We start from the raw sequence: 12500 nt of genomic DNA on the forward strand, positions 1-12500 counted from the left end.
TCTTTCATACAGTCCTTCATTCTACCAACTGAACTATCAAGGGAGCAAACCTTTATTGTTTGGTCTACCGATAGGTGCTGAAAATCATGCTCAACAAGACATTGCCTTGCAAAGAGTGTCCGGAGTGGGGAGCTCAGGTTGGTTTCTTCTGTCCCTCCAAATAATTTGGTTCTGTTTGCTTCATCTGACCGTGACTTTCAACCCAAGCCAGAGAAGTTTACGGTGAAAATGTAAAATGGTCAGATTTAGAGTTCACACTTCCGTTTCTCAGACCGTGGTTTTGGGGAGTTTCAAACTGATAATGTTCTCTGTTGCACGTGAAATATCTCTGCAGCTAAGTATACAAATGTTTTCTTTGTGAGTTCCCGTTGCTCAAAAGCATGTATCGTTGTCGGCAGGATTCGAAACTGCGCGCGCGGGCGACGGGGATTGTTTCATGATTGCTCCATGATATCGCATGAACTGTAAAGACTGTCTGTCGAGACCAGGAGGAACAGGGCGCAAACGCAAAGCAGGACATCTAAAGGAACTTATAAGTGGACGACCGAATGTTGGTGTCCATAAAGGCTTGCCATCGTTTCCTGGTTCTGGCTGTCCATGGAGCACATGAGTAAATTGTTCCTCTTTGCATGCATATTGCCCTGATGAAATCCAAGGGCCCTTATTTCTGTCAGTAGTGAGCGATTGACTGATGAACAGTCTATCAACAGTCAACAGCTTGTTTGATCCCTTGGAGCTTCAGATTCCCAGGTAGTACTTTCCAGTTTCTCTCATCAAAACGGCGTAAGGAACTATGTGAATTTGGGCAACTCATTGTTCACAGGATTGCCTTGCCATTTAATACTGAAATGGATGGCGTTGAATCATGCACGTTACCCGCCAGATCAGAAATGAATACACTACAAAAGATATGCCCCGTGTGAGGATCGAACTCACGACCTTCAGATTATGAGACTGACGCGCTGCCTACTGCGCCAACGAGGCCCAAAAGCAACATTCCGTTGGGTGACAATGGCAGAGTCCACAATAAAGGGGTCAAGTCTGTGGAGACCAGGGGGAACAGGACGTAGCAGGTCATCTAAAGGAACTTATAAGTGGACGACAGACTCTCCCCATTCTCTTCTGATGACAACATTTTAATTGAAATGTTGGTGTCCTTAAAGCCTTGTTATATTTTCCTAGTTCTGGCTGTCTATGGAGCACATGAGTTGATTTTTCCTCTTTCCATCTATATTGCCTTGATGAAATCCAAGGACCCTTATTTCTGTCAGGCTTGCCATAGTTTCCTGGTTCTGGCTGTCCATGGAGCACATGAGTAGATTTGTCCTCTTCCCATCAATATTGTCCCGATGAAATCCAAGGGCCCTTATATCTGTCAGTATTGAGCGATTGTCTGATGAACTATCAACAGTCAACAGCTTGTTTGATCTCTTGGAGCTTCAGATTCCAAGGTAGTACTTTCCAGTTTCTCTCATCAACACCGAGTAAGGAACTATGTGAATTCGGGCTACTCATTAGAACTTAAAGGAAGTGCATTGGCCGGGAATCGAACCCGGGCCTCCCGCGTCGTGGCAGGCGAGAATTCTACCACTGAACCACCAATGCTTACGTTGAGGTCTTCTTACCACTCTGAAAATAAAATCGGGCGGGAGTTCGATTCCCGGGCGAGGCAAGCGCAATTTTTGAAAAGGGCCTTTATCCCTGCCAATGTTGAATACCTGCCACACTCGAGGAAGGCTGTTGTTTATGTGCTAAAAGATTTTGCATTCAAGATCGGAAGAGAAAATTCACAGGATTGCCTTGCCATTTAATACTGAAATGGATGGCGTTGAATCATGCACGTTACCCGCCAGATCAGAAATGAATACACTACAAAAGATATGCCCCGTGTGAGGCTCGAACTCACGACCTTCAGATTATGAGACTGACGCGCTGCCTACTGCGCCAACGAGGCCCAAAAGCAACATTCCGTTGGGTGACAATGGCAGAGTCCACAATAAAGGGGTCAAGTCTGTGGAGACCAGGGGGAACAGGACGTAGACGCAAAGCAGGTCATCTAAAGGAACTTATAAGTGGACGACAGACTCTCCCCATTCTCTTCTGATGACAACATTTTAAATGAAATGTTGGTGTCCTTAAAGCCTTGTTATAGTTTCCTAGTTCTGGCTGTCTATGGAGCACATGAGTTGATTTTTCCTCTTTCCATCTATATTGCCTTGATGAAATCCAAGGACCCTTATTTCTGTCAGGCTTGCCATAGTTTCCTGGTTCTGGCTGTCCATGGAGCACATGAGTAGATTTGTCCTCTTCCCATCAATATTGTCCCGATAAAATCCAAGGGCCCTTATATCTGTCAGTATTGAGCGATTGTCTGATGAACTATCAACAGTCAACAGCTTGTTTGATCTCTTGGAGCTTCAGATTCCAAGGTAGTACTTTCCAGTTTCTCTCATCAACACCGCGTAAGGAACTATGTGAATTCGGGCTACTCATTAGAACTTAAAGGAAGTGCATTGGCCGGGAATCGAACCCGGGCCTCCCGCGTGGCAGGCGAGAATTCTACCACTGAACCACCAATGCTTACGTTGAGGTCTTCTTACCACTCTGAAAATAAAATCGGGCGGGAGTTCGATTCCCGGGCGAGGCAAGCGCAATTTTTGGAAAGGGCCTTTATCCCTGCCAATGTTGAATACCTGCCACACTCGAGGAAGGCTGTTGTTTATGTGCTAAAAGATTTTGCATTCAAGATCGGAAGAGAACATTCACAGGATTGCCTTGCCATTTAATACTGAAATGGATGGCGTTGAATCATGCACGTTACCCGCCAGATCAGAAATGAATACACTACAAAAGATATGCCCCGTGTGAGGCTCGAACTCACGACCTTCAGATTATGAGACTGACGCGCTGCCTACTGCGCCAACGAGGCCCAAAAGCAACATTCTGTTGGGTGACAATGGCGGATTCCAGCATAAAGGGGTCAAGCCAAGACCTGTTCGAGAGGTCTAAAGGTCGAAACGTCAAACGCAGATGAGCTCACGCAGGGAAGAAAAGTAATCGCCCGTAGCATAGAGCAAGAAGGGGAATCAAAGAGTCTGGCTGAAAGAGCAATTTGCTTTCATTTACAAGATGTGCATTGGTAAGGAATGGAATTCGATGGGCGGAGTCAGGACTGTCAAACATCTCCTCGGTAGTTCAGTATCCCCGCCTGTCACGTGGGAGACCGGGGTTCAATTCCCCGTCGGGGAGTGTACGCACTTTTTTGTTGATGTGGTTAACAGCCATGCAGTACAGACATTCAGAAAAAGAATGCCCCTGAACCACCTATAATGGAAAATACATTTTGCACAACTGTAAAGACTGTCTGTCGAGACCAGGAGGAACAGGGCGCAAACGCAAAGCAGGACATCTAAAGGAACTTATAAGTGGACGACCGAATGTTGGTGTCCATAAAGGCTTGCCATCGTTTCCTGGTTCTGGCTGTCCATGGAGCACATGAGTAAATTGTTCCTCTTTGCATGCATATTGCCCTGATGAAATCCAAGGGCCCTTATTTCTGTCAGTAGTGAGCGATTGTCTGATGAACAGTCTATCAACAGTCAACAGCTTGTTTGATCCCTTGGAGCTTCAGATTCCCAGGTAGTACTTTCCAGTTTCTCTCATCAACACGGCGTAAGGAACTATGTGAATTTGGGCAACTCATTGTTCACAGGATTGCCTTGCCATTTAATACTGAAATGGATGGCGTTGAATCATGCACGTTACCCGCCAGATCAGAAATGAATACACTACAAAAGATATGCCCCGTGTGAGGCTCGAACTCACGACCTTCAGATTATGAGACTGACGCGCTGCCTACTGCGCCAACGAGGCCCAAAAGCAACATTCCGTTGGGTGACAATGGCAGAGTCCACAATAAAGGGGTCAAGTCTGTGGAGACCAGGGGGAACAGGACGTAGACGCAAAGCAGGTCATCTAAAGGAACTTATAAGTGGACGACAGACTCTCCCCATTCTCTTCTGATGACAACATTTTAAATGAAATGTTGGTGTCCTTAAAGCCTTGTTATAGTTTCCTAGTTCTGGCTGTCTATGGAGCACATGAGTTGATTTTTCCTCTTTCCATCTATATTGCCTTGATGAAATCCAAGGACCCTTATTTCTGTCAGGCTTGCCATAGTTTCCTGGTTCTGGCTGTCCATGGAGCACATGAGTAGATTTGTCCTCTTCCCATCAATATTGTCCCGATAAAATCCAAGGGCCCTTATATCTGTCAGTATTGAGCGATTGTCTGATGAACTATCAACAGTCAACAGCTTGTTTGATCTCTTGGAGCTTCAGATTCCAAGGTAGTACTTTCCAGTTTCTCTCATCAACACCGCGTAAGGAACTATGTGAATTCGGGCTACTCATTAGAACTTAAAGGAAGTGCATTGGCCGGGAATCGAACCCGGGCCTCCCGCGTGGCAGGCGAGAATTCTACCACTGAACCACCAATGCTTACGTTGAGGTCTTCTTACCACTCTGAAAATAAAATCGGGCGGGAGTTCGATTCCCGGGCGAGGCAAGCGCAATTTTTGGAAAGGGCCTTTATCCCTGCCAATGTTGAATACCTGCCACACTCGAGGAAGGCTGTTGTTTATGTGCTAAAAGATTTTGCATTCAAGATCGGAAGAGAACATTCACAGGATTGCCTTGCCATTTAATACTGAAATGGATGGCGTTGAATCATGCACGTTACCCGCCAGATCAGAAATGAATACACTACAAAAGATATGCCCCGTGTGAGGCTCGAACTCACGACCTTCAGATTATGAGACTGACGCGCTGCCTACTGCGCCAACGAGGCCCAAAAGCAACATTCTGTTGGGTGACAATGGCGGATTCCAGCATAAAGGGGTCAAGCCAAGACCTGTTCGAGAGGTCTAAAGGTCGAAACGTCAAACGCAGATGAGCTCACGCAGGGAAGAAAAGTAATCGCCCGTAGCATAGAGCAAGAAGGGGAATCAAAGAGTCTGGCTGAAAGAGCAATTTGCTTTCATTTACAAGATGTGCATTGGTAAGGAATGGAATTCGATGGGCGGAGTCAGGACTGTCAAACATCTCCTCGGTAGTTCAGTATCCCCGCCTGTCACGTGGGAGACCGGGGTTCAATTCCCCGTCGGGGAGTGTACGCACTTTTTTGTTGATGTGGTTAACAGCCATGCAGTACAGACATTCAGAAAAAGAATGCCCCTGAACCACCTATAATGGAAAATACATTTTGCACAACTGTAAAGACTGTCTGTCGAGACCAGGAGGAACAGGGCGCAAACGCAAAGCAGGACATCTAAAGGAACTTATAAGTGGACGACCGAATGTTGGTGTCCATAAAGGCTTGCCATCGTTTCCTGGTTCTGGCTGTCCATGGAGCACATGAGTAAATTGTTCCTCTTTGCATGCATATTGCCCTGATGAAATCCAAGGGCCCTTATTTCTGTCAGTAGTGAGCGATTGTCTGATGAACAGTCTATCAACAGTCAACAGCTTGTTTGATCCCTTGGAGCTTCAGATTCCCAGGTAGTACTTTCCAGTTTCTCTCATCAACACGGCGTAAGGAACTATGTGAATTTGGGCAACTCATTGTTCACAGGATTGCCTTGCCATTTAATACTGAAATGGATGGCGTTGAATCATGCACGTTACCCGCCAGATCAGAAATGAATACACTACAAAAGATATGCCCCGTGTGAGGCTCGAACTCACGACCTTCAGATTATGAGACTGACGCGCTGCCTACTGCGCCAACGAGGCCCAAAAGCAACATTCCGTTGGGTGACAATGGCAGAGTCCACAATAAAGGGGTCAAGTCTGTGGAGACCAGGGGGAACAGGACGTAGACGCAAAGCAGGTCATCTAAAGGAACTTATAAGTGGACGACAGACTCTCCCCATTCTCTTCTGATGACAACATTTTAAATGAAATGTTGGTGTCCTTAAAGCCTTGTTATAGTTTCCTAGTTCTGGCTGTCTATGGAGCACATGAGTTGATTTTTCCTCTTTCCATCTATATTGCCTTGATGAAATCCAAGGACCCTTATTTCTGTCAGGCTTGCCATAGTTTCCTGGTTCTGGCTGTCCATGGAGCACATGAGTAGATTTGTCCTCTTCCCATCAATATTGTCCCGATAAAATCCAAGGGCCCTTATATCTGTCAGTATTGAGCGATTGTCTGATGAACTATCAACAGTCAACAGCTTGTTTGATCTCTTGGAGCTTCAGATTCCAAGGTAGTACTTTCCAGTTTCTCTCATCAACACCGCGTAAGGAACTATGTGAATTCGGGCTACTCATTAGAACTTAAAAAGTGCATTGGCCGGGAATCGAACCCGGGCCTCCCGCGTGGCAGGCGAGAATTCTACCACTGAACCACCAATGCTTACGTTGAGGTCTTCTTACCACTCTGAAAATAAAATCGGGCGGGAGTTCGATTCCCGGGCGAGGCAAGCGCAATTTTTGGAAAGGGCCTTTATCCCTGCCAATGTTGAATACCTGCCACACTCGAGGAAGGCTGTTGTTTATGTGCTAAAAGATTTAGCATTCAAGATCGGAAGAGAACATTCACAGGATTGCCTTGCCATTTAATACTGAAATGGATGGCGTTGAATCATGCACGTTACCCGCCAGATCAGAAATGAATACACTACAAAAGATATGCCCCGTGTGAGGCTCGAACTCACGACCTTCAGATTATGAGACTGACGCGCTGCCTACTGCGCCAACGAGGCCCAAAAGCAACATTCTGTTGGGTGACAATGGCGGATTCCAGCATAAAGGGGTCAAGCCAAGACCTGTTCGAGAGGTCTAAAGGTCGAAACGTCAAACGCAGATGAGCTCACGCAGGGAAGAAAAGTAATCGCCCGTAGCATAGAGCAAGAAGGGGAATCAAAGAGTCTGGCTGAAAGAGCAATTTGCTTTCATTTACAAGATGTGCATTGGTAAGGAATGGAATTCGATGGGCGGAGTCAGGACTGTCAAACATCTCCTCGGTAGTTCAGTATCCCCGCCTGTCACGTGGGAGACCGGGGTTCAATTCCCCGTCGGGGAGTGTACGCACTTTTTTGTTGATGTGGTTAACAGCCATGCAGTACAGACATTCAGAAAAAGAATGCCCCTGAACCACCTATAATGGAAAATACATTTTGCACAACTGTAAAGACTGTCTGTCGAGACCAGGAGGAACAGGGCGCAAACGCAAAGCAGGACATCTAAAGGAACTTATAAGTGGACGACCGAATGTTGGTGTCCATAAAGGCTTGCCATCGTTTCCTGGTTCTGGCTGTCCATGGAGCACATGAGTAAATTGTTCCTCTTTGCATGCATATTGCCCTGATGAAATCCAAGGGCCCTTATTTCTGTCAGTAGTGAGCGATTGTCTGATGAACAGTCTATCAACAGTCAACAGCTTGTTTGATCCCTTGGAGCTTCAGATTCCCAGGTAGTACTTTCCAGTTTCTCTCATCAACACGGCGTAAGGAACTATGTGAATTTGGGCAACTCATTGTTCACAGGATTGCCTTGCCATTTAATACTGAAATGGATGGCGTTGAATCATGCACGTTACCCGCCAGATCAGAAATGAATACACTACAAAAGATATGCCCCGTGTGAGGCTCGAACTCACGACCTTCAGATTATGAGACTGACGCGCTGCCTACTGCGCCAACGAGGCCCAAAAGCAACATTCCGTTGGGTGACAATGGCAGAGTCCACAATAAAGGGGTCAAGTCTGTGGAGACCAGGGGGAACAGGACGTAGACGCAAAGCAGGTCATCTAAAGGAACTTATAAGTGGACGACAGACTCTCCCCATTCTCTTCTGATGACAACATTTTAAATGAAATGTTGGTGTCCTTAAAGCCTTGTTATAGTTTCCTAGTTCTGGCTGTCTATGGAGCACATGAGTTGATTTTTCCTCTTTCCATCTATATTGCCTTGATGAAATCCAAGGACCCTTATTTCTGTCAGGCTTGCCATAGTTTCCTGGTTCTGGCTGTCCATGGAGCACATGAGTAGATTTGTCCTCTTCCCATCAATATTGTCCCGATAAAATCCAAGGGCCCTTATATCTGTCAGTATTGAGCGATTGTCTGATGAACTATCAACAGTCAACAGCTTGTTTGATCTCTTGGAGCTTCAGATTCCAAGGTAGTACTTTCCAGTTTCTCTCATCAACACCGCGTAAGGAACTATGTGAATTCGGGCTACTCATTAGAACTTAAAGTGCATTGGCCGGGAATCGAACCCGGGCCTCCCGCGTGGCAGGCGAGAATTCTACCACTGAACCACCAATGCTTACGTTGAGGTCTTCTTACCACTCTGAAAATAAAATCGGGCGGGAGTTCGATTCCCGGGCGAGGCAAGCGCAATTTTTGGAAAGGGCCTTTATCCCTGCCAATGTTGAATACCTGCCACACTCGAGGAAGGCTGTTGTTTATGTGCTAAAAGATTTTGCATTCAAGATCGGAAGAGAAAATTCACAGGATTGCCTTGCCATTTAATACTGAAATGGATGGCGTTGAATCATGCACGTTACCCGCCAGATCAGAAATGAATACACTACAAAAGATATGCCCCGTGTGAGGCTCGAACTCACGACCTTCAGATTATGAGACTGACGCGCTGCCTACTGCGCCAACGAGGCCCAAAAGCAACATTCTGTTGGGTGACAATGGCAGAGTCCAGCATAAAGGGGTCAAGTCTGTGGAGACCAGGGGGAACAGGACGTAGACGCAAAGCAGGTCATCTAAAGGAACTTATAAGTGGACGACAGACTCTCCCCATTCTCTTCTGATGACAACATTTTAAATGAAATGTTGGTGTCCTTAAAGCCTTGTTATAGTTTCCTAGTTCTGGCTGTCTATGGAGCACATGAGTTGATTTTTCCTCTTTCCATCTATATTGCCTTGATGAAATCCAAGGACCCTTATTTCTGTCAGGCTTGCCATAGTTTCCTGGTTCTGGCTGTCCATGGAGCACATGAGTAGATTTGTCCTCTTCCCATCAATATTGTCCCGATGAAATCCAAGGGCCCTTATATCTGTCAGTATTGAGCGATTGTCTGATGAACCATCAACAGTCAACAGCTTGTTTGATCTCTTGGAGCTTCAGATTCCAAGGTAGTACTTTCCAGTTTCTCTCATCAACACCGCGTAAGGAACTATGTGAATTCGGGCTATTCATTAGAACTTAAAGGAAGTGCATTGGCCGGGAATCGAACCCGGGCCTCCCCGCTTGCTACATGATATCGCATGAACGCTTTCCCATTCATTCTCTATGGCACTGATGAATCCTTGCCGATGTAATATATATTTGGCCGCGAGTGGCGCTGTGGCGCACTTTTGCCAGTGAGACCTGTCTGCTCCTCCCCGCCCCCCGCACTCCTTCAGTGAGTGAGTGAGTGATTGAGAGACAGGACAGCGACTTTTTCAACTCCTGACATTACGACCAAAATATAAGGTAAGTTATAGTAACATTAATTAACAGAGAAGCGACATGTAATGTTATGTTATCTGGGCTTTGTCTCACGTGTTTTAGTTTCAATGAACGCTATAAAGTGGTCCGTGTTTCCTACGTGTATCGTGTCTAACCGCTGCATGCACACACGGCACTTTTGGATGAATGACATGTTATTGTAAAGTTAATTCAACTTAAGCCGCTTAAAGTTCATGTGGTAGGATTTCTGTGTGAGTTTATTGTGTTTCTGTTGACTTGGTGAGGCGAAATTACCGCGAGTTACTTGTGGCGAAATTCTCCGTGTGTGTGCGTTTACATTAATGTATATTTAAATATATAAATTAACGCTAACTACCATGTAAGTTTACCATTAACTCCCTTATTATTTTCCAATAAACCGGGGTTAGATATACTAACCCATCACTGTTACAAAACACAGCGTGGGGACAAGTTAACAGCAGTTTACTTTGTGGCTCTACAATATTCAGCTGTGCTGTTGCCCAGACGCCATTGGCTGTATCATTCCAATAGCTTGCATATAGACTCTTATTTCACTGCTTCAATTTTGTTAAACTACTTTTCTTTTGTATTTACTTTTTAATATTTACTTGCACTATATTTGTCTGTTTTTCTGTCTTATTGGGTTGCACTGTTGGAGAAGCCTGTGACCTACGATTTTCATAGACAAAACTACTCAGGGACAGACTGGCCAGAATACATCTTCTTTTTAGATAGGACACTTCACACTAAAGTGTTACCTGGGTCACATGGCTGGGGGGAGGCAGCTGAGATGCTGGAACAAAGGCAGCTGAGGTGTGAATTCAGCCTTGGCTGAGTTCCCTTTGTTAGTTGAAATGGTTTGACCCATGGGGGGTAATTGAAGGGGAAATAGTTAGTTTCAACAAACACACAGCTCCATGCATACAGGAACAAAGATCAGCCATGTCTGATCTACATGTATCAGAGCACAATGTGAATGTGCAGACAGTTAAAGCTAGGGCTGAGATGTTAACGCCATAATGTCTGCTCTCTGGTACCCCCCCCCTGTGAACATCATTAACTCACTGATATATATATTTTCTTCTTGACAGATAAAATGCAAAAACACTGCTCGTTTTTCCCTGGGAGGATGACTGTCACATTGCGCAAGGGTCCGCTGGGATATCTGCGGCAGGATCCCACAGATGCAGCCAGACTTCTCAAAGACAACCCGTCTCTACAGGACCAGCATGCACCGTGAAGGAGGCAGTGGTCGAGCTAAACGCTCACCGTAATCCGTATGAGAGGAGGGGATGCTTCTGATAGGACGGAGGTGGCTGGAGAATACATCCTGCAGTCTGGGAAGTATAAGGGCAAGTCCTTCCGCTGGCTCCTTGAAAAGGACATTGGGTATACCATGTACCTGATCACGAACCAGCAGAAGGAGGTGGCTGCAGGATTGTTCATGGCAGAGGGCACAGCAAGGACAGCCTTCTGTCTTTCCTGAGCTACGCCCTCAGCTTTGGGGAGATCCAGTTACTTCGGGACTATGAGGCGAGGAAAACAGTTGTTGTTGCAGCAGCAGTGTCAGAGGACGAGCAGCTGGTCGGCTTTGGCAATCGCGCCAAAAACACCTGGCGAGACATTTGGGACAGCAGGGATGATGGCTATGCCGCCTTCATCGTGAAGAAGAAATGTGCTGCAGGTACAAGGATGCATAGGCTGCAACAGTACCTGCAGAAGAAGCTGCACCCCCCCTCTGGCTCCACCACGACACATCCCTCACTTGCTCCTGCTGAGGCCATGGGTGAGTCTGATTTGTTGTTAGCGTTGTCAGAAATATGCTGTTGGTTAAGTATTGTTTATTAAAACATAGGGAATACACTTCCATTATGTCTCGTCTGTTTGCATATAGGGATGGATCGAGATGAAGCGCTGGAGCAAGCTGAGTATCTCTCCCTCTAAACATGTGCAGAGCTGTGAGTGAACATGTTGTCTGCTTGTTTTGCCTGAAGATTTAAAATCAAGTGTTTGAATGATTCTCATTTGGATGTCTACTTGCTAAAAATTATTTTTCTAAAAATCACATTGTAATTATTTGCCATGTGTTTTTATTTCTTGTCTGCCTAGGTCAGCCATTACCCAGGCCATCAACGGGCCCCAGCTGTCCTCCTCCTCCTCCTCCTCCTCCTCCTCCTCCTCCTCCTCCTCCTCCTCCTCAGCTTCCTGCCTACGACCAGGATGTCAGTCATTGGAACTGTTCGCCGCAGCAGAGGATCTGGATGAAGATGGAGCTGCAATCCATGGGGCTCTGGCCAGGCTCCGTTCCTGTACGCAACAAGATGGTGTCATTGTGGCGTGGCGCTCCCCAGCCAGAGCTGATTGACAGCGTCTATGATTTCCCCTGCGCCAAGTACTTTCAGCTCCATCCCTTTTTCATCTGGAAGCCAGAAAATTACAATTTGATGGGAAGGCCAAGGAACAACTACACTCTGCCGTGTATCGACGGCTGTGCTCAGCCTCAAATGGCCTCTGCCGGTGTTGGTAGGCCTCGTGTTATTGTCGGCACCACCGGACAGTACTACTTGCTGTCTTCAAGGCTCTGCTGCAAAGGCTGCCGGAAGAGGTGGTATGCCGACAACCCATCCTGGCTGGAGAAGCTCCCCAAGAGGTTCACCAACCTGCTGCCAGCAGTACTGACTTACAAGAAGGCCATCTGTAAGTCGGTGCTGGACGAGCTCCGGCGCAGCGGCAAGTCGCCCACTGATATGGCAAAGCAGATCACGGAGTTGATGCACCTCAAATACGAACGTGCTGACCTGGCGTACCTCCTCAGCTGTAAGAACATCATGGACGGTGAGGAAGGAAAGTACGACCAGAAGACAATTACCCAGTTCCTTCGGCAGGAAACCAAGCCGGCTCCCTTTGGAGGGTATGGGGACTCTGATGGCTGGAAAGGGATCTCTGTGTCCGCACACTACCTGACAGACTGCCTCCTGCATGAGTACGAACACCAGCAGGGCGCCATC

The 12500-nt window shown here is 46.6% G+C and overlaps 14 non-coding genes across 14 annotated transcripts; all 14 read right to left on the reverse strand.

Annotated features, from left to right (window-relative positions):
* Window positions 1–911: 911 nt before the first annotated feature.
* trnam-cau (transfer RNA methionine (anticodon CAU)) lies at window positions 912–984 on the reverse strand. Its single transcript has one exon. It is a non-coding gene; the product is annotated as a tRNA-Met (tRNA).
* A 547-nt stretch (window positions 985–1531) lies between these two features.
* trnag-gcc (transfer RNA glycine (anticodon GCC)) lies at window positions 1532–1605 on the reverse strand. The gene is given in 2 exon segments: window positions 1532–1566; window positions 1570–1605. It is a non-coding gene; the product is annotated as a tRNA-Gly (tRNA).
* A 276-nt stretch (window positions 1606–1881) lies between these two features.
* trnam-cau (transfer RNA methionine (anticodon CAU)) lies at window positions 1882–1954 on the reverse strand. The gene has a single exon. It is a non-coding gene; the product is annotated as a tRNA-Met (tRNA).
* A 555-nt stretch (window positions 1955–2509) lies between these two features.
* trnag-gcc (transfer RNA glycine (anticodon GCC)) lies at window positions 2510–2580 on the reverse strand. The gene has a single exon. It is a non-coding gene; the product is annotated as a tRNA-Gly (tRNA).
* Window positions 2581–2856: 276 nt separating this feature from the next.
* trnam-cau (transfer RNA methionine (anticodon CAU)) lies at window positions 2857–2929 on the reverse strand. Its single transcript has one exon. It is a non-coding gene; the product is annotated as a tRNA-Met (tRNA).
* An 871-nt stretch (window positions 2930–3800) lies between these two features.
* trnam-cau (transfer RNA methionine (anticodon CAU)) lies at window positions 3801–3873 on the reverse strand. Its single transcript has one exon. It is a non-coding gene; the product is annotated as a tRNA-Met (tRNA).
* Window positions 3874–4428: 555 nt separating this feature from the next.
* trnag-gcc (transfer RNA glycine (anticodon GCC)) lies at window positions 4429–4499 on the reverse strand. Its single transcript has one exon. It is a non-coding gene; the product is annotated as a tRNA-Gly (tRNA).
* A 276-nt stretch (window positions 4500–4775) lies between these two features.
* Window positions 4776–4848, reverse strand: trnam-cau (transfer RNA methionine (anticodon CAU)). Its single transcript has one exon. It is a non-coding gene; the product is annotated as a tRNA-Met (tRNA).
* An 871-nt stretch (window positions 4849–5719) lies between these two features.
* trnam-cau (transfer RNA methionine (anticodon CAU)) lies at window positions 5720–5792 on the reverse strand. Its single transcript has one exon. It is a non-coding gene; the product is annotated as a tRNA-Met (tRNA).
* Window positions 5793–6345: 553 nt separating this feature from the next.
* Window positions 6346–6416, reverse strand: trnag-gcc (transfer RNA glycine (anticodon GCC)). Its single transcript has one exon. It is a non-coding gene; the product is annotated as a tRNA-Gly (tRNA).
* A 276-nt stretch (window positions 6417–6692) lies between these two features.
* Window positions 6693–6765, reverse strand: trnam-cau (transfer RNA methionine (anticodon CAU)). The gene has a single exon. It is a non-coding gene; the product is annotated as a tRNA-Met (tRNA).
* Window positions 6766–7636: 871 nt separating this feature from the next.
* Window positions 7637–7709, reverse strand: trnam-cau (transfer RNA methionine (anticodon CAU)). Its single transcript has one exon. It is a non-coding gene; the product is annotated as a tRNA-Met (tRNA).
* Window positions 7710–8260: 551 nt separating this feature from the next.
* Window positions 8261–8331, reverse strand: trnag-gcc (transfer RNA glycine (anticodon GCC)). The gene has a single exon. It is a non-coding gene; the product is annotated as a tRNA-Gly (tRNA).
* Window positions 8332–8607: 276 nt separating this feature from the next.
* trnam-cau (transfer RNA methionine (anticodon CAU)) lies at window positions 8608–8680 on the reverse strand. The gene has a single exon. It is a non-coding gene; the product is annotated as a tRNA-Met (tRNA).
* Between the last annotated feature and the right edge of the window lie 3820 nt (window positions 8681–12500).

Source organism: Pseudochaenichthys georgianus, unplaced genomic scaffold (assembly GCF_902827115.2).
Source record: "Pseudochaenichthys georgianus unplaced genomic scaffold, fPseGeo1.2 scaffold_718_arrow_ctg1, whole genome shotgun sequence".
NCBI classification, from domain to species: Eukaryota; Metazoa; Chordata; class Actinopteri; order Perciformes; family Channichthyidae; genus Pseudochaenichthys; species Pseudochaenichthys georgianus.